Source organism: Phyllostomus hastatus, unplaced genomic scaffold, assembly GCF_019186645.2.
Source record: "Phyllostomus hastatus isolate PE091 unplaced genomic scaffold, TTU_PhHast_1.1 phas_contig_1, whole genome shotgun sequence".
Lineage (NCBI taxonomy): Eukaryota > Metazoa > Chordata > Mammalia > Chiroptera > Phyllostomidae > Phyllostomus > Phyllostomus hastatus.
In genome coordinates this window covers 38449991-38470935 of record NW_025333498.1, presented here as the reverse complement: position 1 = coordinate 38470935, position 20945 = coordinate 38449991, and the positions used below count along the sequence as shown (strand labels likewise).

At 42.7% G+C, this 20945-nt stretch overlaps 1 protein-coding gene across 8 annotated transcripts in view; it reads left to right on the top strand.

The window, feature by feature from the left end:
- LYPD6B (LY6/PLAUR domain containing 6B) overlaps positions 1-20945 on the top strand; it is a 160954-nt gene that overhangs the window by 35858 nt on the left and 104151 nt on the right. For 6 of the 8 annotated variants that reach the window (XM_045819859.1, XM_045820030.1, XM_045819931.1 and 3 more), the window contains one exon: positions 18442-18490. The gene's annotated coding sequence lies outside the window, so the exon portion shown is untranslated. Of the gene's footprint in view, positions 1-8883; positions 8956-18085; positions 18105-18441; positions 18491-20945 lie in introns of those variants that run through there. The other 2 variants (XM_045820206.1, XM_045820369.1) reach the window with 2 other exon arrangements.

Below are 20945 nucleotides of genomic sequence, written 5' to 3'. Positions count from 1 at the left end.
CCAGTCCCCATGCTATGGCTTTGGGCTGAAACCGAGTGTTGCTTCTTGAAGCAAATGCTGTTGCTTCATGAAGGGCAGACTTCGTTAAAGGGCTGTTTTCTGACCTGCTCAGCCCTTGATAGGAAATAAAAATTGTAGAATTCACAGTCAACATTATTAGGTTGCCTGATAGGCTGACCTGACAATGTCACATTGCGGTGCTGCAGTGTCAGGCCAGAGGAGGGCCCCGGAAGGATGGCAGGAATCCCGTAGTGGGGGTGGAGGGGATGCTGCCCTCGCCTCGCACCCCTGCCGCCCCCTGCCCCGGGGACAGTGCCACCATGCCCAGACAGAGGGCTGCCGGTTTCCTGCCATAACTGACGTTCATTTGAATTGGTCTTTGCGTCCCTCTCTGTTCATGACATGTGTTGACCGTATCACATCTGAGTGTGTTGGAGGACACAATGCCTTTCTGTAATCCAGTGGTTTGGAATGTGGAGTTACCAGCCAGGATAAGTACAGTGTCTTGAAGTCCCCAGGTCCTCTAGGGGTGAGATCAGTGTCTTTGGACTTCTCAGGCTGTACACTGGTTTGCTCCTGAGATTGGTGCACACGCTAGCGGGACCCCCCTGCCCTCCCCTACAGTGTGCCTCTGAGGGGCCCACAGCTCAGCCTCTGGTACCGATTTCAATTAGAGTTGTGGCCGGCCCGGCTACTTTCAAATTCGGAAGAACAAAAAAGAAATTTTTAAGATTGTTGTCACAAAATTTTCTTCTTTAAAGACCAGCAAATATTACCACTGTGTGAGTGACCTCTAAAATATAGTTGGTGAGCTCCATTCTAGGCCCCATGGGGGTTAGAGCTACTATCTGTTGTTCACTGCTGGGTCTGACTTTCAGTGTGTGGACTGGTATCTAGCATGTAGCAGATGCTCTGTTGATGTTTCTTAAGTGACTACACTTCCATTGCATACAGTGTAACTCTTAGTCATATTTTTCCAGCCAATATTAAATGTAATATAGATATTACTGATGTTTGCTGTCATCTGAACTTCAGTCATAGTGGGCACATACCAGAGATCAATTCTAGAAGCCCATCCTAGTGCTGATTGTTTACAGAGGTTCGTTTTTGTTTTCTGTGGCTGCATTTGAAATAGACACCATTGTGCTAGGTTTTTGCTGGACGGACATTTTTGGGAGACAATGTACATTAATTCTATATTAAAGTTCCGAAGTGAATATGAACTACCAGCCTCCCTTGAAGTCTTATTACTTATTAAAATGCCATTTCTATTCATATTCTCTTTTTTCTTGCCTTATTTTCAGCAAGTACATTCTTTTTAGCAGATTCAGGCCAGTGAAGAGGAATTCACTCCTGCAGTGGAGGTTATGAGTCTGAGGGGAGGTGTGCTGGAGTTGGCTCTGCAGGGACGAGCCTTAGCCCCCATCTCTTGTGGAGCTGGAGGAGCCACCCCAGACAGAGGCGTTGGCAGGCCTCCAGTGGAGGAGAGTTTGCTGTTCCTTCCAGGCTTTTACTTCTCCTGACTTTTTGCAGCACGCTTTGTATTGATTCCTGAATTCTAATCTTGGTCTGTGTCCCCTGATTTGTGATTTAAAGCAGTCTGCTTTATTTTCCTGTATCCGTTATCTCCTCTCCAAGATGAACTGCCTCTTTAACCAGCCTTGCTGGGCCTGGGCTGGGTAGAGGTGCTGCAGTGGTTTGCTAAGGCTGCTATAACCCAGGAACACAAGCTGAGTGGCTTAAACAACGGAAATGTCTTTTCTCAGTTCTGGAGGCAGGTCCTGCTCCCCTTTGGAGGCACTAAAGACGGATCTGTTCCTGACCTCTCTCCTCGCTGCTGACACTTCCCGGGCCTGTGGCAGCATAACTCCAGTCTGCACAGGGTGTTCTTCCTGTGGGTGTGCAGATTTTCCCTGTTTGTGAGGGCACCAGTCGTGCTGGCTTAGGGGCACACCCTACTCCCATGTGACCTCCTCTTAACTCACTGCATATGCAACGATGCTGTTGCTAAACAGGGTCAGGTCTTGAGGTGCTGGGGATCCGGACTTCAACTTGTGAATTTTGGGGGACACAATTCAACCCCTAACAGTAGGCACGATGGTCAAATAGAATTAGGTGGTCTGACATAGCAGGCTGGATTCTTTCTTTTTTCTTTGTTTTTGAGAATCCAGTGTATTAGGAAAATGCCAGCCTGGGACAGGTAGATTTGTTCTCTGACTGGCATCCCACTTACAAAGGCCAGACAGAAGTTAACTTACGTGGCATCTTGATTTAACTCTGGTTAATTTCAGGACATTATAACACCTGGATCCTTTTCCATGCAAAGGGGCAGGATTGGGCCCTAGTGCTGGAAACAGAAGGAGACACAGGCACCCCTGTCAGAGCACCCCTTGGCCTCATGTGTTTCCTAGCCTCTTTGAGAACCCAGACAGAAGATGTAATAGGGGATCAAAGGCCTCGGTAATTACTCCTCCCAGCAATTCTTGCTAATGGCTGCAGAGTTATTTGTAGGGACTATTGCTGGGGCTGTGTCTAATTTCACTTTTCACTTTACATACAGATGTAGATGTTGGCTCCTAATTGCCCCTGACTCTTACTTTTCTTTAGTGGCTGATTTTATAGGTAACCATCATTTCTGATATGGTTTCAGGTGTAGAAGTCAGAGATCTCTTGGTGTAGGAATATTACATTAACTTCATATTTTAAGTCACACTTTTATGAAAGCATGATATACATGTAGAAAGTTACCCATGGAAGAGTACAGTTTAGTGAATTTCCATACACTGAACAAACCTGTGTAACCAGTACCCACATCAAAAAATAGAACCTTGCTCTAGCTGGGTGGCTCAGTTGGTTGGAGCGTTGTCCCCCACACTGAAAGGTGGTGGGTTCGATCCCCCATCAGGGCACCTGTCTATGTTGCTGTTCCGATTCCCGGTCCAGGCACATATGGGAGGCTGCTGATCAATGGTTCTTGCTCTCTCCCCCTTCCTTTCTAAGATCAATAAACACATCCTCGGGTGAGGATTAAAAAAGAAAGAAAGAAAGAAGTAGAACCTCACTGGCACCCAGAGACAATCCCTGCCCATCTTGCCACCTCCTGGTTACTGCCTCCCTTCAAAAGTGACTATTATTCTGAGATCTAACAGCATGGATTCTTTTTGCTTTGTTTGAATTTTATGTACATTTTGCATGTATTTAAAACTTTTTTAAGTTAAAAAATTAATGAGCAAATTATACAAATACATTTTATATAGTCATAGGTTATACAAATGAATTTTACACAGTCATAGACACTTTTTCGTGTCTGGCTTCTTTTGGTCAACATCATGTGAGGTTTCATCTGTGCGTTGCCTGCAGCCACTCATTCTACAGGAGGAAAAATCATTTTTCCCTGCCCTTCAGAGTTCGTGGCTAAGACCTGTGTAAAAGAAGACAGTTTAATACGAGAAGAACAAACAAGTCATTGATGTGCACTTTATGTATACGATAATACCTAACCGAGGGAAAATGTGTAGCTCCCTGGGGTGGCTTAGAATTCAGGCTCAAATACCATCTTAACAGGAAAAGGGAAGGAGGAATATAGGCCTTTTTGGGGGAAAAAATAATTTTTAGAAAAGATGATGGGCCCTTGAAGAACGGATGGGAAATATGATAGTTTGTGACTGAGTCTGTCTGGGTGTTGTGCGGCCTTCGAGTCTGCGGTCCTGTAATGGTCAGCCATCCCTGGTTGATGAAACTGGTGGGGAAGGGCTTTGTGACAAGTGAGTTCCTCTGGGAGGATCTGCCTTTAAGCAGATAGGGGAGTTCAGAGACAGCCTCTCTCTGAATTAGCTGTTTTTCCAGTGCTGATAGCTTAAAATAATCAGCGTAGCGAATGTTTTGGGGTGGCACGTCCTGAACTCCTACAGTCATATTTCAGCATGGCATATTCTGTTGCCCTTCAATTACCACTGCTGCGTGATATTCCAGAGTAGCCTTTCTAGTTGAATGGTAAAAATTACTTTCTCCTGCGTGATTCCTATGTGGTTAAATACTGGAGGCACTGGCTGCATGGTTTGCCACACTTCTTTTTTGTACATGTTCATGTAACTCAGCCGCTCTTCCCCAAGACTCGAATGCCTGCCAATCTTTCTTGATGTTTGAAGGTCCCTTCCCCCTTTATTCTATCCCCTCGGGATGTTTGAAGCTTTGTTTCCCCCCTTAGTAACTGTCTGCGGGAACTTTGAGGAGGGAAACCTCTGCTCAAGTCCTTTGCCTCTTCTCACACTAACGTGCCAAACGAGCTGTGAGCAGAGGCAGTGGGATTAGCAGGGCCCTGCAGGAACTGCTGGATGAAGGTGATACATCTTTGCTTTTCTGGCTTTGATTGCCATGGTACATGGCTGGCAGCAAGTTGTGATTTTGATTGTGATACATTCTTTCTCATGATAAATGGTTTTGGATGCCTAGACATGCAAGAATTTGATGTTTTGCACCAATGGTTTTTCAGAGAGGAACAGCTAACCTTCCCCCTCCCCCATACCAATTCCCATTTTCTCAAGCAGTGATGACTTAGCCTGAATGTGAATAATATTACAAATTACTTTTTAGCCTTTAGTTACAGTGAATGTTTCACTCAGTACTTTAGTGTAGTACTTAATGTGATAAAGATTGAGCGCATCTGGAAATCCATGAATTACGATACAAGCAGGGCACTTAAAAGGGTGTCTGGCACATAGTAAGTACTCAAGAACGAAGGCTGTCAGTGTCCTTCTTTGAAATTATTTGGGATTTTCCTTGTTCTGGCAGAGGGCCCAGGATGGCTGGACTCCATTGCATGGTTAATAATTACCATGTAGTTAGTCAGCCAAACACCTTGTCAGCTGAACCGGTCTGGGCACAGCTGTAATTCAGGTCTCTCTTTCTACTTCATTGCCTATAGGAAATAAGGAATTCAGGGTGTGGAACAGCTTTCTCTGCCTGCCTGGGTGCTCCTGGGTATGTCTTCATAAAGGAAACCCAATGCAGCCAGGAACAGATGTTCCCACTGCAGATAAGGAAACTGGTGAAGGAATGCATGTCTCCAGGCTAGAGTTTGGGGACAGTGGACAAAATACCCTCGAATGGGAATAAAGTGGAACAGTAGGGCACAATTGCAGAGAAGTTATTATGAAAGGAAAGAACTTTATGCATACCATAGCAGTACACTACACCAGCAAACAATTAGCATTTAGCTTGATTTACTTTTGTTGCAGGAGGGAACAGGTACCCAGGTCGTTAATGACCGAGGACAAAGAATTGAGCCGAACACACAGAGAATTTATAGCAGAAAGAGAGAGAGCAGATTTATTAAGCAATAGCACACTCCATAGAACATGGGAGAGGGCCAACTCCAAGCAGAGACTGACTTTCAGTGGCTAGAGGGACTCTGTTCTTATAGGGCAGATAATTCCTGGCTAGTTTTGGTGGGCTTCATTGAGCATGTGCAAATAGTTATATTACTTTTAAGTTACTGCACATGTGGTCTGCCATGATTTTCCTTGGATGGCCACCGGGGCAGGGGGTCCCACAATGCTCATTTATTATAATGCTGTTATAATGAAGCAGGGGTCATGTAGCATCTTCTATGCAGGTGCAGTCATGACTCACCATGACTCACCGTGATTCAGCACTTTTCCAGAAAGCGAGGGCAACCCATCTCAGAACAGGGTCTCTCTGTCCTGTATTGATGTCCTTTTAGCCCTGGGACACTTCCAGAATTTCTCCAGAATTTCTCCTTCCTGCGGAACTGGTCTTAGAACTTGGTTTATGTTTTGTATCAGTGTCTTTTGTCTTAATCTTGGGCCCATTCCAGAGTTTCCTCTCTCCTGACTGTCTCCTGCATCACTTTTCTCTCTCTCTATGTCTCTCTCAAGTGTCAGACTTCAGAGCATTTCACCCCTAACCACTTCAGAATGCATCTGCTAAGAAGAAGGATGTTTTCCCTTTATTACTATAATATTACACCTAAGAAAATTAACAGTGATTGTTTTATCATATAATATTCAGTATTTTCAAACCTCCCTGCTTATTTGAAAAAATGTCTTATTTTTTTCAACATTAGGATCTAATCAAGGTTCACACATTGTATTTGGTTATTATGTCTTATTAGTTTAACTTATCTTCCATACCTTCGTCTTTATTGTTTTGCAGAGTCTGGACTAGTTGTCTTGGAGAATGTCCCACATTCTGGGTTCCTTGGTTGTTTCCTTATGAGTCATGTGCTTATTCTCTTTTGTGTATATATCCTGTAAACTGGAAGTTAGATTTAGAAATATGAGTAGATTAAGGTTGGATACTGGCTTGGTCCATTCAGGCTGCTATATGACAAAGTATCATAGACTGAATGTTTTATAATCACTCTGAGAAATTTATTTCTCACCATTCTGGGGGCTTGAGTCTGAGATCAGGATGCCAGTGTGGCCGGGTGAGGGCCCTCCTCTGGGCTGCAGACTTCTCCTTGTAGCCTCACATGACAGAGGGGTAGGGAGTGCTGTGGGGTCTCCTCTAAGGCTTTTATGAGGGCTTCCCTCGCATGACCTAATCACCATGGAGAGGCTCTACCTCCTGATACCTAATACCTTGGGGGTGAGGATTTTGATATGAGAATTTTGGGGGTTCACAAACATTAAGACAAAAACAGACATTTTTAAAAAAGATTTTATTTATTTATTTTAGACAGAGAGGAAGGGAGGGCAAAAGAGAGAGAGAAACATCAATGTGCGGTTGCTGGGGGCCATGGCCTGCAACCCAGGCATGTGGCTTTACTGGGTATCGAAACTGTGACACTTTGGTTCGCAGCCCGTGCTCAGTCCACTGAGCTACGCCAGCCAGGGCTTGTTTTTTGATTTTTTAGAGAGAGAGGAACGCAGTGAGAGTGAGAAAGAAAAAATACCAACATGAGAAACATCAATTGGTTGCCAATCAGAGATTGAACCTGCAACCTAGGTATATGCCCTGACCAGGGATCAAACCTGCAACCTTTTGGTGCACAGGACAATGCTCCCACTGACTAAGCCACTGGGCTAGGTAGGGCCCATAGCAAACATTTTGCCCAAACTACTTCATAGGTGGTGCTGTGAATTTCACATTGCATAATCTCCTGCTGACTCAGTATTACTGATACAGAGCTGATGACTGCCAGATCTGTCCACTGTAAAAGTACATTTTTCCTTTGTCGTTAGTGAGAATTTGTGGAGTGCTTTCTGGCAAACTGCATATATCCTATTTCCAAATAATTTTTAACCAAGTTTTTTTGCTTCCTTTGACCCCCTTTGAATCACCTATTACGTTGGAGTTGCAAAATGGAAATTTTGTAATTTTTTTATTGCTTTTGTGTTGAGTTGCTGCCATTTTTCTGTAGAGAATTTTCCTCACCCGTTTTTCTGAGTATCACTGTAGATTCTTGGGTTTTTATTTATTTAAAACATTATAAACAATTACAGCATTACTCTTTTTGATACTCTGCATGTCCTTCATGTTGAAGGGCATGAGGAAGTTTAGTTTGTTAATTGATAAGTTCTCTTGTATAAGAATAGGGCCATTTAAAATAGTGTCTTAACTATAGGCAAGTGGCTTAAATTGTTTACGTTCCAAAGTATGTAGAATGTTCCAGAGAGTGGAATCTTTTAGGGGGTTTACTCTCTTTTGTTTGTTTGTTTGTTTGTTTTAAAAATATTTTTATTTGGCCCCAACTGGTGTGGCTCAGTGAGTTGGGTGTTATCCCGCAAAACAAAAGGTCGTCTATTCGTTTCCCGGTCAGAACTCATGCCTGGGTTACAGGCCACGTCCTCGGTTGGGGTGTTCAAGTGGCAATGGACTGATGTTTCTCTCCCTCTCTTTCTCCCTCCTTCTCCTTTCTCTAAAAATAAATACATACTTAAACAATTACTCACTTATCTATTTATAAAGAGAAGGGAAGGGAAGGGGAGGGAAGGGAAGGGAAGGGAAGGGAAGGGAAGGGAAGGGAAGGGAAGGGAAGGAGAACGAGCGGGAGAGAAACATTGATTGGTTGCCTCTCACATACCTGGGACTGAACCTAGGCATTTGACCTGTGGCCACTCTTTGCTTTGTGGGATGACGCCTGACCAGCGGAGCCACGCTGGTCTGGTTAGGGTGGTGGCAGGGGAGTTGTTCTCTTTAAGAACCCTCTTTGGGGCAGTTATAAAATTGTAGAACCTAAGAAGGGATTTGATGTTGAGTATTACTAAAGCAAAGAGGAGAGGAAGGAACCATCTAGTAACTGTTGTACAAATGTAACTTTTCTTAGTATCTTTTTCTGATTTGAAGCATTGTCCTTTCCCCATTGGTTCTGTTACTAATATGGAAGACGAATGAGGAAAGACTATTGGGAGAGGGTAGGAATGTGGCCCTGTTCAGAAGGCTAGTCAGCGAGGACTGGAAAAGACTGGAGTTATCTGAAAAAGGAAGTTAGGTTACCAGTGCCTCTGGGTTAATGCAGCTAACAGGAGAAAGGTCCATTAAAAACAGCTCCATCAAAATCTGAGGCATTGCCAGGAAGCTGCCTCCTGGCAGAGGGCCTGCGCCTTTGCAATGCTTGGCTGCACCGTAAGTGAAGTGTTTTGACCAGATTGGAATGAAGCCCATTTTTTTCTTCCAAAATGAAATGTTTCCAGAATATACTCCCCACCCCGATGTAGATAAACACTTCTCCAGTGTGAAACAGCCTACCCATGTTTGCATACATGTAATAATAATAGAACCAAAGGAGGCTACATCTAGAAAATGGAAATGGACCTTGGGTTCTCTCCCTGAGAGAGCTGGGAGAGATGGTTTCAGGTTTGTGAATATTGCCTTCTTCCTTCACGGCCCTCACCGCCCCGTCCCACTCTGCTCCTGCAGACCCCGGAGGGGAACAGCAGCCACGGAAAATGAGCTGTGGTGGTCCCATGAGTTTTGAGGTCTCACAAATTGGTAAGTTTAAAACCTGGTGCTTTGTTTTCTCCTTCTTTTTTCTCAGTCTGAGTCCAGAGTGTCATCTCTGGACAGGCTGGCCTCCTCTCAGAACTAGGACAAGGTACACTGCCATAAAGAGGGTGGCAGATGAAATAGGACTGCTCGTTTTTTATACAGGAACGTGTATTATTTTGCCAAGGTTGCCATAACAAAGTCCACAGGTTGGGTGGACTAAACAAGAGGAAGTTATTTCTCACAGTTCTGGAGGCTAGATGTCCAAGATCAAGGCGCTGAGAGGGCTGTTTTCGTCTGAGGCCTCTCTCCTTGGCTCATAGATGTCTTCCTTCCCTCTGTGTCCCCACATCACCTTCTCTGTGTCCCAGTTTCCTCTTCTTACAGGGACACCACTCATCCTAGACCAAGGCCCACCCTAAAAACCTCACTTTGACGTAATCACATCTTTAGAGGCCTTATTTCCAAACATGGTCACCTTCCGAGGCACTGGGGATTCAGATTTCAACTTATGAATGAATGTGTGTATGAATTTTATATCTCATTAACAGGAGACATCGAAGTACATCTTAGTATTTGACTTCAATATTAAAAGTTATTAATATATTTGTAACTTAGTCTCTTAAAACCAAGCTTCCTAAATGCTGCTGTGGTGTACAACTCTTTCTTCCCTCATCCGAGAAAAAAATACCAGAAATAAGAACATGAGCATGGTTAAAGTGTCATCTATAATAACTGAGCTTAGAAAAAGTATTTAATTGACGTTTCCTTTTCTTCTGCATCTGTTACTCTGTGTTTGATTTCTAGGTGTATAAGGAAAGGAGACATCAGTTATGACATATGCTATTCTTTAGTAGTCTTGGTACACGTCTCTGACACACAGGCTGTGGACGGTTGTGTTAGTATGCACACCTGTGGAGAGCCTCGCCAGGGTCTTGCTCACCCACCGAGAATTCCTTATAGTTTCTCCATGGCAGCTGTCATAATTGGGACCTGATGCCCGTGGGAAATTCTGAAACCTCCCGGTCTAGTGTCAGAATCACATGTCATGTTTTTAAAGATGCTCGTCCATGGGCCTTATTCCATAGCGGTTGGATCGGCGTCTTTGGAAGCAGGACCTAGGAATCCGCATTTAAACACATGCATCAGGAAGTTCTCAGGCAAATAGAATTTGAGAACGACTGAGCTGTTGTCGGGACCAGCAATTCTGCACCACTGTGAGGCAGTGACAGTCGCCTCGCTTGCCATAAATCACTGTTTGTAGGTAAGTGATTCAGCGCTTAGGTTTCTGTTCCCTCTGATCTCCTCTCCACATTTGACCTTCATTAGAGCAGGGGTTCTATCTTCTTGCCCTCACATCCCCCACACTCTGCCTTTAGGAACTGTTACATTCCTGTGGGTATCAGCTATCTCCTGGGTTCATGCTTCTTTGTGACAGTGGGTAACTTCTAGAACCTTCTAAGGCAGCTAGAAAATAGCCTAATTATATATCTTTCAGAGATTTCCTTTGAAAGGCTTAGGACCAAGGTTTTAAGGATATTTTTCTAATTGCTTGTGGTCTGTGTTCAGTGTAGGCTGCATGATAACATCCAAGAATATAGTTATCCTAGCAGAGAGGGTAAAATAGGAACAGATGAATTAATATAAGAAATGTTCTTTTGTATACAGCTGATCTTTTAGTTTCAAAATTTAATTATGTGAGTGTTGTCTTTTTGGTTTGATAAATTCTTTTTGTGCCATTGGTTACTTGGAAATTCTGATGTCTAGGAGCACATCCCGGACACCCAACCATTCCCCAGCTTCCTGGTGGTCGACCCCATGCCACTCGTAACCGCCTGAGAACATAATCTCTATGTACAGCTCTGTCACATGGACATCCTCTTAAAAGGGTATCTGCGAGGTGTGGGAGTGCTAAGCAGTATTCCATTTGGGATAGTCCGTACAATAATATTGATAAGATTTAAATTGAATGTTTGGTGTTCAGCGTTAGGACCATGTGTAATGGGTAAAGTGGTGTGGAATTTTCACAGCAGTCATTAACTTTCTCAGGGTCAAGACATCAGGACAAAGAGTATGAAATTCTTCCATTAAAGGTAAGTAGTTGTACTAAATAGACCATTTGAGCCTTTGAGAAGAACAAGAGAGAGAGCACAAAGCAGTGGCTAACAGCACAGTGTTAGAAATGGGAACTGAACAGACCTTCCATGTACTTCCTCAGTGACTTTAGAGGAGCTGTTTAACCCCCAAAGGTTCAGTTTCTCCCCCTAAAAAAAGGTGATAACAGTACCTACCATAGTGAGGATCAAGAGGTAGAATACATGTAAAGCATGTAGTATAGTGCCTGTCGTAAATTCATTTGTGCTCATGTTCAAGATTCTGTGGGTGTTAGTTTTTAATATCAAGATAGTTATTTGGCATGTACCACAGCAAACGTGGCTGGAGAACATTCTAGGCCATTAGTTCACCTTCAATTTTATATAAATCATAATGAATCCAACTTGGGCTGGTTAATATATTTTACTTCAGATTGAAAGGGGCCGATTTCAAGCTGGGTTGGAGGCTGTGTCCAGATGCCACGGGGAGTGCTGGGGCTGAATGCACCTGTGCAGGGCGGGCTGGTGATGTGCGCTCGCCAGTCCTCTAGTTCAGCACACAGCTACTCTTTGGTCCAGTAATGCTGTCTTCCATTTTATATTACATATTGTCAAATTATTCTATAAATAATTAAAATATTAAATCTGATGTGAATGCTTTTTCCTCAATGATCACCTACACTGTATATTTTTGATTTGGATACAGTATGCTTCAATGGGTGTGCTAGAAAACTGAAGGAAAGCATCATCTTAAATAAGTAGAGGAAGGAAATTACTGATGCACGCTGCCTACTAACAACTCCTATATTGTTCCGTTAGTTTTAGTTGTTGCAGCGTAATCTTGCCCATTGGTAGCTTGTGAGATTTTAAAAATATGATTTCAAAAGAGTTCTGTTGTTCAATAAAAAGTAAATGCATTTTAAAAATCAAAATTGCATAATCATTGCATAATCGTGCAGAGACTGGATGGGTGTTTAGGACACTGGCCACAGTGTCCATGTGTAGTTTCCACAGCTCTGCTGAAGGCCTGGCCCTTCCGTCCCACTCCAACCCCACTGTCTGCCTCTGCGGTGTGCGCCTTACAGTGTGTGGTGGGGAGGGGGACAGCCTGCTCTGGGAGCCCCACCCAGGTCTGTGACTCGGCCTTGATTTGTGCCTTAGTGGGGTTGGGGAATTTTGTGGTCCTCTCCGACTGCATTCCCATTGTGCAGGTGTGGTGAGGATTTTGTGCCATCACAAGATGTTGAATTAATGACAGGTAATATCCTGATAAAAGACTTTATATTTCAGAGATATATGAATTCACCCTTTGAAGGGCATAAACCTAGCTTAAGGCATTAACATAACAGAAACTCACATGAATTAGATAAGCTTTGAGGAATGGACTTATTTTCCTAGAATTGTTCAGATATAATTTCCAGCTGATCAGTGGGTCATAATAACTTACAAGTAAAAGGAATTCAACATGTGGTGAAATAATATGAATAAATCAGTCTTTCTGGATACTACCTTTTCATTTTAGGCTTGTTTTCTTTTGGCTCAAGCTAGAGGTCAGAGGTATTCACAGAATGTTAGGAGTGGAAATGATCTTAACTGATATTGTCAGAACCCTCAGCTTCTTCAAACAGGATTGTTCATATTATGCAGACTCTTAACAAAATTCTACATATAAGGCATAAAGGGAGATACTATAAACATCTTTGACCTATTTTAAAACATTTATTTATTGATTGATTTGAGAGAGAGGAAGGAGGGGGAATGAGAGCGAGAGAGAGAGAAACATCGATTTGGTGTTCCACTTATTTATGTAGTCACTGGTTGACTTTTGTATGTGCTCAGGGTTGGAACATGCAACCTTGGCTTGTCAGCATGATGCTGTAACCAACTGGCTACCCAGCCAGGGCAAAATCTTTTAGTTAACTTGAAGGAATACCCTATTTGTTAAAAATAAAACTAATCTCAAACCACTGGGGAGATAACTCAGACAGGGGACCCAATGGTATTGGTTACATAAAGCAAATGAAGGGGTATTAAATCTTTAAAACTTGATGCAAAGCAATAAGAGTTTGTGTTTATTCATTTAATTATTTAACCAATTTTTACTAAGTGCCTGTTATATGACAGGCATGGATCATTTTGAAACCCCGAGGCTGTGAAACTAGCATAGGACCGCATCGCTGTGGCGGGCACGGGAACAGGCGCATTGATTAAGATACAGATCTTCCTCTTGAGTTTTGTGAGTTTACTTTTCTTTGAATATATTCTGGTTGGTCCAAATTATTCTGAAACTATCTGGGTGTCCTGCGTTTAACACAGCGCTTCACGTGTGATTGCACAGAGTGCATCAGGATCCGGTGCTTGATGCCTCCTGTCTGTACGATGAGATGAAGCTGCATCAGCTGTGGAAGAGCTCTTTGTTCAGACTGAGCTCTACAATAAAATAAAGCCTTATGTGTATTTTCATTTGTACAGTTTTGTCTATTCTGTTGTAACTCTGCCATCTGTGAAGTTGGAGTTTTGGATCTAAGTAAAGAGCCTACATGAAATGAAGAGCTTTACATTTGTCCTTATTAAAACAAACAAAGTGTGTGTATAATATATATATATATATTTATCATATATATGATAAATTAATTGATTGATTCTACCCTATCCAGAGCCTTCTGGATCTTGTTTCTAGCACACCATATTTATTCTACACTTTTGCTTTCAGGTCTTTGCTGTTTTAATAATCATTCCAACTCTGTCCTCATTCATGCTGAGCAGGACAAGTCCAAGGATAAAATTTTGCACTCTGCCTTTCAGGAGCTTCTCTTGGGCTTAGATTCACCATAATTGGCATTCTTTGTTTCTTTAAGTAGCTACAAATGTAAGTTTATTATAGTTCAGTATATATTTTTATTGTCATCAAGTCACTTATCTGTCTATCATTCTACCCAGAAGCCAACTAACACCAGGTGACTCCTGTGAATCACATACTGTGTCACTTCTGCAACTAAAATACAGAGAAGACAGAGACTAAAATCTAGTATAGGGGAAAATGTACAAAATGACATTTTAAAACTATGTGGCAATTTTAAGCCAATTTTGAGGATCATTGCTTTGGAAATAATTGATTCAGAATAGAGGTTTGCCAGGAAGGTAGGTGGTAGTTCATGTGAATAACTCTGGTGTCCAGATGGGTGAAGGGAGGGAAGAAGGAAAGGTTGGGGGGAAGTAGATGGGGAGGGAGGGAGAGAAAGAGAGGGATGGACTGAAGGAGACAGAGGAAGTCTGACAGCTGGGAAAAATGCAGCTCTCAGGGGACTAGCAGTCTCAGTGTTTGACAGGATAGGGGAAGTAAGGGAGCTGGAAGGACAAGAAGTTGAGATTCATGGGGTAAAGGGTTGGGTTTAAAAATATCAAAGATGGCCCTGGCTGGTGTGGCTCAGTGGATTGAGCACTGGCCTGTGAACCAAAAGTATGCCGGTTCAATTTCCAGTCAGAGCACATACCTGGGTTGCGGGCCTGGTCCCCAGTAGGGGCACGTGAGAGGCAACCACACATTGATGTTTCTCTCCCTCTCTTTCTGCTGCACTTCTCCTCTCTCTAAAAATAAGTAAATAAATACCTTAAAAAACATGTCAAAGATGACCATGAGACTAGTGTGTGGATGGGAGAGGGAATAGCAGAGCTGGAGGGAAGTTGAAAATGTCGGCATTGAGGAAGTCAAATAATTATGATGGCAGGGTGCTAAATAGGCTATCTACGTCTTAGATGACACAGGAGGACCTGGGTGTCATGAAGACCATAGCCAGGTGTTGCTGAGAAGGTGGAAGTGACTAGGCAATCTCTCCGAACCAGGACAGGCCCACAGTTCTGGAGGAGGCCCTGGAATTACAGATTTATATCCCAAGGAGACATTGTGAGTTGACACCCCATGTCTGTTCTTCCTCAACAACATAATCATGACTTTTATGTGAGCACGTGTCCACCCAGAGAAAGACTGCATTTCCCAGCCTGTCATGCAACTAGGTTGGCCATATGACCACAGTCTGACCAATAGAATGTAAATGAAAGTGGTGTTTATAACAGACACCAAGCTTCCTTAGAGAGAAAAGAGCCTTCTCTTTTCTAACTTGAATATGCTTGTGCTCACCTGTGAAATGACAGCCCTCTTGTACTATGAGGCAAAACTACTGCTCTGGGTATCCGAGCAGTTAAGAAATAACCTTGGTTCTTCCTGACTTTGTGAAGCCCATTTCTAGATATTTCTTACGTGGGAGAGAACTACAGTGTTTTATCTTCTAATGCCATTGCTCTCTTGGGGCTCTGAGATTCTGTCACTCATGGCTGAGTGAATCCACCACCATAGTTTAGAATTGGGAGTAGAGGGTAGTTGGTATCAGCAGGGGAAGAAGCAGTATTTCTAAGAGAGACCTGATTTCAATTGAAGTACAAAGGTGGAAATAGTATTCTGAGAAGAGCTTATGGATGCTTAAGGGCTGGTTTTCCTGGAAACAAAGTTGCCAGAGGTGCAGCGGAAAGCGCTGAGAGGCAGGGAGCAGGGAATGATGGCTGCCAAGGGGAATGAGGATAGAGAAGAGAGTTTGGGCAGGAATTTACCTTTTGGCAGAGATCAAAGAAGTCAAGGATGTGAGACATGGTCATAGAAGCTGACTCAAAGATTCCAGAGGGTGTCTGATGTAGTCTGTATGGGTCCACATGCAGTTAGATTGGTCCAGATGTAGTCAGCTCTAACAAGTAGGCAGCAGATGAACATGGCAATGGGGAATAAAGCCTGTTGGTACTGAGGCCTGGGGCCCTGGTCTAATGAGGTATCAGGACAGAATGTTGAGATACCCTATTAACATTTCCCTGAGTGAGACTGGGGGTGGTGTTCAAAAAGGAAGGGTAGTCTGTTGTCTGTTCAGGGACAATCCCGGCGTTCTTATATGGGAGAACGTCCTTATGTTCTTTCTGTAAGTGCTCATGGGCCATCTCTTAAAAGATGAAGTTCAGGTATTTTCCCTTGGATGTGACATTTTGAGCTGTACATGGTTCATTGTTCATCATCAAGACAGCACTGGGTGTGTTTTTCCTCTTTCCACAAGCATGCTCTAAAATCACGTTTTCTTCATTAACTATGACTTTCACAATTTGTGATTTTCTCTTTAAGAATTTTCTTTTACATTTCTTGCATATATTAGGAATCTGCATTTTGTTTTACTTCTTCAGCCCTTGTCAGTGAACAAATTTTTCCCAATTTATGATAGTCATTTTTTTCTCACACTTACTCGCATCTCCTTCAGTTTGAATTTCTCTTTCATCTGTGATTCTTCTAAATCACTTTGAGACTCTTTTTTGCCATCTTTGTCTTTCTAATTATAATGGAACAAGAGTTCTCTTGACTTTTTTGTTTCTGCTGTAATCTAATGGAATATTACTTTGATATTGTGGAGTTGATATAGAGGGTGCAGCAATAAATGGGTAAGATAAACATGTATAATGAATAAAACTTCCTCCAGCAAATAAGAAAATAATTATCTACTTAATTTTTGGTACTAATTTAATTATGTCTGGTCCTTGTGTGTGAATGAATAGACATAATAAATAGTACATTGAGTAAAAAAATTTTTCTTCCTTTTTAAATGCTCAAGTAAGGATTTGAATACCAGCTGCAACTTCACTAAATAAATGTACATGAACTTTTGACATAGGAATGTTTGGACTCTGACTCCCATACATGAAAAACATTGAATAAGGCTTTCTAACTTCACTTCTGGAATTCCAGGGACATGATATAATCTTGGAGACATATTTTGCACGGGAAGATCATAATTAAATTCACTAAGCCAGATATTCAAAGGCTTGTCTGAAAGGTGCCACTGAACTCCAGGCAGGTGGAAATGAATAGTTAGGAGACTGTTACCCTGGGGTTAACCTCTTGGGGATTACGTTCTGGATGTGGTGCCTTATTAGAGCCAGGAGAGTAATTATTCATTTCCTGTGAGACTGGAATTCCTGATAGCATTCATTAACTCTCAGATGGATTCTTTTTTGTAAAGAAAAGTGAGAAAGCTAGATTTTACTTTAAACTTAAATTATCTAAAACAAAACATTTACAGACAATGAGAATGTAAGCACTCTTTGCAATTCCTGTTTTCATGTCTGCTCCTTGTCAATAGGTAACCACTAACGTGCTAGTTGTACAAGGGGCTTCAGACCACCACCAAATTGTTGCTCGTTTGCTTGGCATTGCTTGGTTGCTGGTTGGAGGACTTTTAAGGAGGATGGGCAAATATCAAGTAGCAACTTCAGAAATAGCTATTAAAACAACAAAAAAATGATTAACATTTTATGTCATTATTCTGGTTTGTATGACTTTTAGCGTTCAGGAATTGTTGTTTTAAAAGATTATGGCACTGTTTTTCAACTTTAATCTGCAAAGACAAAAGTTGAAAGGGCATTTCTCTTTTTAAAAAGATGGCATACTGTCCCACGTGATACTATGCTCCCAGTTGAAGACATTTTATTCTTGAGATGAAGATTAGTGTGTGTCTAGCTGGGCTCTCCCACCCCCAGTGGGAGTTTGTTTAAGCACAGCAGTGCTTAGTGATTTGTATGCACTTGGGTTGAACAATAAAAATTATTTACTCTTAGATAATCTGGTTAATTATTGCTCTCTGGTGTTGAAGCCATCAGATTCTGCCAGGTGGGAGAGAGCAAAAACGTGTATGAGGCCGTGTAAGGGAGCACAAGACAGAGCGGGTGGTGTCAAGGAGATGAAAGGGAGAGAGGCCAGTGTGACAGCAAGAGGGTGAGGAGGTGATCGACAGAGTGTGAGAAGGAGAAGGAAGGGGAGAGGGTGGGAGAGACGGAGTTGGGGAGAGAAAGACAGACAGACAGACACAGAGAACAAGAGAAAGGGAGAATGAATTTGCAAAAACAAAGACAAGATGAGGAGGGAGGACAGGGAGAGAAAAATGGGAGGTAGGGAGTCAAATCTGAGGAGGTCTTGTGTTCAGCAGGGCCCCTTGGTAACTGCCGGAATTCGTTCTGATGAGTTCTCATGGAGCAAATGTAAGTTTGTTGTATGCCGGTTAATGAATGGAAAATCATTTGAGAAACAAATAGCAAATTTACCCCTATGGGTTAAAATTTATTTCCATTTAGTCCATGCTCTCAGATCCTGAACCTGGGTCCTGAGCTGTGTTAATCATTACTTAATATTAATATGGAAGTGAGTTTACCCTGTTGCAAGTCCCAGTTTCAATCAGAACGTAATTATGAAAATGAGTCTTACAGATGCTGTGCAAGGATGTTGCTTTCCAGGCAATAATTAAACCTCTTAGCCATCTCTGGGTGGTGGATTTTTTTCTTCTTAAGTTGTTTATTTTCCTATGCTTACTTTCTGCAGGTGAGAAAAGATGGCGAGTTCCTGCTGACTGAGGGATTCATTAGTTGAGGTGAGTAAGTTTCCATCAAGAGAAGAGAGTGAATGGAATGTTTTAGAGCTGAAGACAAAGACAAAGATCAGCTGCTTTCTTCTGATCTGAAGCAAAGAGTATTGTTTTTTAAGTGGGACTAGAACCTTTAAATCTCCAGTTTTTTCACGGGAGTATTTTTGAGCCTGATCTGCATCCTCAGTGGGAGCGGGCCAAACATGCTGCCGGTTCTTGTTTTTGATGATCAGTAAACAGGTGCTCAGCAGCAGCAGCAGCAGCAGCACATAATAATGATTATTATTATCTCATTTATAAAGTGCTGTGGGAGCTGTGCACTACTATGGAAGTGGAGTCTGGAAGGCGTGCGGGCGCACTGCTCTGTGGCACCATGCATCCTGTCCCGCTCCCACCTCCTCCCCCTCGAAGGGAGCCTCTCCCTCTAGCAGAACAGGGCAAAGCCACTTTGAAAGTCCTTGAAGTATGAAGGCATCAAGGGCATGGTATAGATGTAGGGACTGTTCTTCAACTTTAATCTGCAAAAGTTGCAGTCTCAACAGGATGTTAGAAAAGAGTCTCCTTTTGTGCAAACCATACACAGGGACTTACAGTGGAAGGAAGTAGGGTTGCCGGATAAAATACACGACACCCAGTTACACTTGGATTTCAGATAAGCAATGAATAAAACATTATTTGTTGTTTATCTGAAATTCAAATTGAACTGAGCCACCTGTGTTTTTATTTGCTAAAGTGGCAACCCAGACCGCACCACCTCCTGTGGGGAGCCCCAGAGCCTAGCAGTTTCAGCCGGGCAGTGATGGGCCTGCCTTCCCAGGGCTGTGCTGCGGCGTTCTTTGTACCTTCCTGCAGAAGGTAGTGTCAATGCAACTGGGAATAATTGCAAAAGGAGGAAGCAGAGTTTTCAGATTAGATATCATCAGAGATTTATGCAAGTTAGAGTAGGCAATACAATAAGCCTCTCAAATAAATTCATTGCTTTACTGACTTTGGGAAAAGTCAATGGCTGTTGATGTGTCAATGAGAAATACAAGTATATTTGAATCTAAACGTCATCAGCAGTTTGGGTCTATTCTGTCATGTCATCGTGGACCCCACATGATTTCTAATGTGCAGACACAAGATTTAGCAGGGAGTATAATCTTTAGAAGTTATTGGGTCAAATATTGTACTTTTGATTGCATTGAGCCAGTGTCTTTTAAAGATCTTGCAAATAAAAAGAATAAATAATTGCTTACTTGTTATAACTTTTCCTTTAGTTCACTTTCTGAGGGAGTTAGCATGGAGTGATGGAAATCCTAGGAGTTAGAAGACCCAGCGCCAGTGCTCTCCCTGAATTATTTCCTTTGTGAATGGTAACAATGTGGGCACATTTTGAGTTTCATTGTGAATTACTGATGTTTAAATTTTCTGAGACTACCTTAACTTTCATGTTCTCAAACTGATTTTGATCCACGTGGTCCAAATCTGCTTGTCCTGTGTGAGTTGTGTAGGATGTGACCGTGGAGATTTAAAAATGGGTTTGATTTTTGCATTTTGCTTCTGTAAGTTAAGCTTATCTACTATACGAGTACTTTGGGACTTAGGTGGATACAGGTACAGATATATGTTTTGAATGCTGCTTTAACAGTAGCAAGTTAAGACAAATGCGAGGTGATGGGACGTGGGTGCACTGCCCCTTCCTGCACTTGCACAAGGCTTCTGAATGCTTTTCCCACACACTGAACTGGCACTGCAGTGATCAGGGGCTTTGCATGCCTCCTGAATTCCTGACTGGCGGCCAAAGTGATCGTGTAAGTAAATTGTTTCCTGATGTCCAATGACCACTAATGTTCCCCATATACAGCTGGTTATGAGCTGAGTTTTTGAAGATGTGCTGCCTATACGTGGGTGAAATCTGTAAGAAAGCTTTGCTGTTGTGGTCCACAGCACTAGGGAGGACAGGTAAAGCCCTTCAGAGGACAGAAGCTCTTCTCTTACATCTGTTTCTTCAGCTACCAGAGTGGGTGTCTGAGCCACCGGATGACTTTCTGATGGCAGCATCACAGGAGTGCCAGCAGGAGGCAATCCATGTTGCTAGATCCTGCCAAGCTTGGAACCCTGTGGAACTCTAAGACTTTTGAATACCGTATCTCTGAATAACGAAGTGCGTCCTGGTGATGAGGGTGGAGCCAGCCCCCTCCCAGCCTTCTGTGAGTTCCCCAAAGCTCCGTGACCAGGAGCGATGCCTAGTCCCGGATTGAATGTCTTCTTTTATGGTGGCTGATCTTCAGGAATACAAGTCTTAAACCTAGGGGCTTTTAAAACCTTATTTCCCAAAGACTGAAAGGACAGCTAGCTCTCAAGGTTAGACCGTGCCCAACTGCCCAGCCTTAGTTTAGACCTCCTGTAAGTCTGTCAGCACAGCAGCGTCATACTTAATAAGTAGGTGGCCAGGGGCTTTGGCTGGAAGTTATTCCCG